Below are 2018 nucleotides of genomic sequence, written 5' to 3'. Positions count from 1 at the left end.
CCGAGTAGCTGAGACTACAGGCGTGTGCCACCATGCCCGCTAATTTTTGTATTTTTAGTAGAGATGGGGTTTTGCCATGTTGTCCAGGCTGGCCTTGAACTCCTGGCTTCAAGTGATCCACCCGCCTCAGTCTCCCAAAGTTCTGGGATTACAGGCATGAGCCACCGCGCCTGGCTGTAATGTTCTATTTTTTAAAAGATAAATATCTGAAGCAGGTATCATAATATGTTAACATTTCTTAAACCTCAGTGGTAATCACATGGATATACGTTATTCACTGCACTTTTTGTCATGATTGAAATCTCTTAAAGTGTGCATGAATTATACTCATACAAAAATACTTAGGGCTTCCAGAAAGTTACATCTACACAAGGAATATTTCATTTTCACTATAAAAAAAAAGTTCAAAATTAGAAGTTTAAATCACTAGGAAACTGAAGTCAGTATAAGGTAGCTCTCAGAGCAATATTAAGGGTATCAGTACTAAAATATGAAAGAGTATCTCACTGAGCAATTTTCACTTAAAATACCACAGTCAGAGGACAGATGCTTTAAAAAGCATTACAGCAAGTTCTTAGTGTATTGCCCAATGCAGGTATTTGCAAGGGTTCACTCTTCCGCCACTTCCAGAATTTTCAATGGTTAAGATAATATACTTTACCTTATACTTCTGCACCTTAACTTAAATACTTGAAAAAACAATCATCCTATACATAAATTCCTCTGGGTTTATCTAATGATGCTTTAAAGAATTGCTTTGTTTCCTAAAATTCATTGCATTTGAAGATACTTTTGAAAATATCCACTAAGGCGATATACAAAACCAATAACTACTGCATATAAGACTGCAGAAAGTTGATATACTTTGGACAGTCAAACTTTCATTTAGGAAATGGATTACCAAACACTTTATAGTATTTGTTTTGATTTGTGGTACTGCACATGAGCTATCCCAATTTACAGCCTGAGTTCCAAAGTTTCATCTGAAAGTTTATTTGGTAATGATGTCATTCACCCACAAAATGTTACAAATGACTAGGTTTCTAAACAAAGGCTACAAAAGCTTCTGATATTGATACTGATACTTAATATTCTGGCCTGCCCTAGTCAAAACACTAGATTCAATAAATCTTACCTCTAACATCTTTCCATAACCCTTTCAACTCCTAAGAAAGTTCTCCCTTGTTGGTTCCTATTTCACATTATCTTACTCCCATCTCTACAAAACAGATTACCTCGACTGGGTTTAAGGACTTATGAAGAAAGAGATCCACTGGTTTTATTTGCGTTAAAGTATGTATATTTTCAGAAAGGGACTGCTGAATCTCCAGTAAGAGAGATTTCTGGCAATTTTAAAAGATAAGCATACAAAACAGTTCAGGCACTGTGGAAAACTTTTCTCTTTTTCTTTTCCAGTAGTGGGAAGGTAGTGGTATCTTCTGATGACCTATAAACTGTACACTGAGTAACATCACACATTATATTCTTCAGCCAATTTCCCAGATATACTATATACGGTGCTTCATTGGTCAGAGAAAGGAGAGAGCAAGACATACAAGTTACTAGTGCTATCAATAGCAACAGTGACATAACAAAAAAAAACTTCAATTACATAGTGAATATAAATCTCACTTACAAGATGATGTCAGAATACCAAAATTAAGCAAATCAAAAGTGCAAGATCAAAATAAACTGTCCCCCACAAAAAGGAAATATAAAACCATTAAGAGTATCGCAACAGCTGGGCACAGCGCCTCACGCCTGTAATCCCAGCACTGTGGGAGGCCGAGGCAAGCAAATCACTTGAGGTCAGAAGTTCGAGACCAGCCTGGCCAACACAGCGAAACCCCATCTCTACTAAAAATAGAAAAATTAGCCGGGTATGGTAGCACAGGCCTGTAATCCCAGCTACTAGGGACGCTGAGGCAGGAGAACTGCTTGAACCCAGTGGGTGGAGGTTGCAGCGAGCCGAGATATCACGCCACTGCACTACAGCCTGGGAAAGAGAGAAAGACTCT

Source organism: Colobus angolensis, unplaced genomic scaffold, assembly GCF_000951035.1.
Source record: "Colobus angolensis palliatus isolate OR3802 unplaced genomic scaffold, Cang.pa_1.0 Scaffold377, whole genome shotgun sequence".
NCBI classification, from domain to species: domain Eukaryota; kingdom Metazoa; phylum Chordata; class Mammalia; order Primates; family Cercopithecidae; genus Colobus; species Colobus angolensis.
This window is presented reverse-complemented; position numbering follows the sequence as displayed.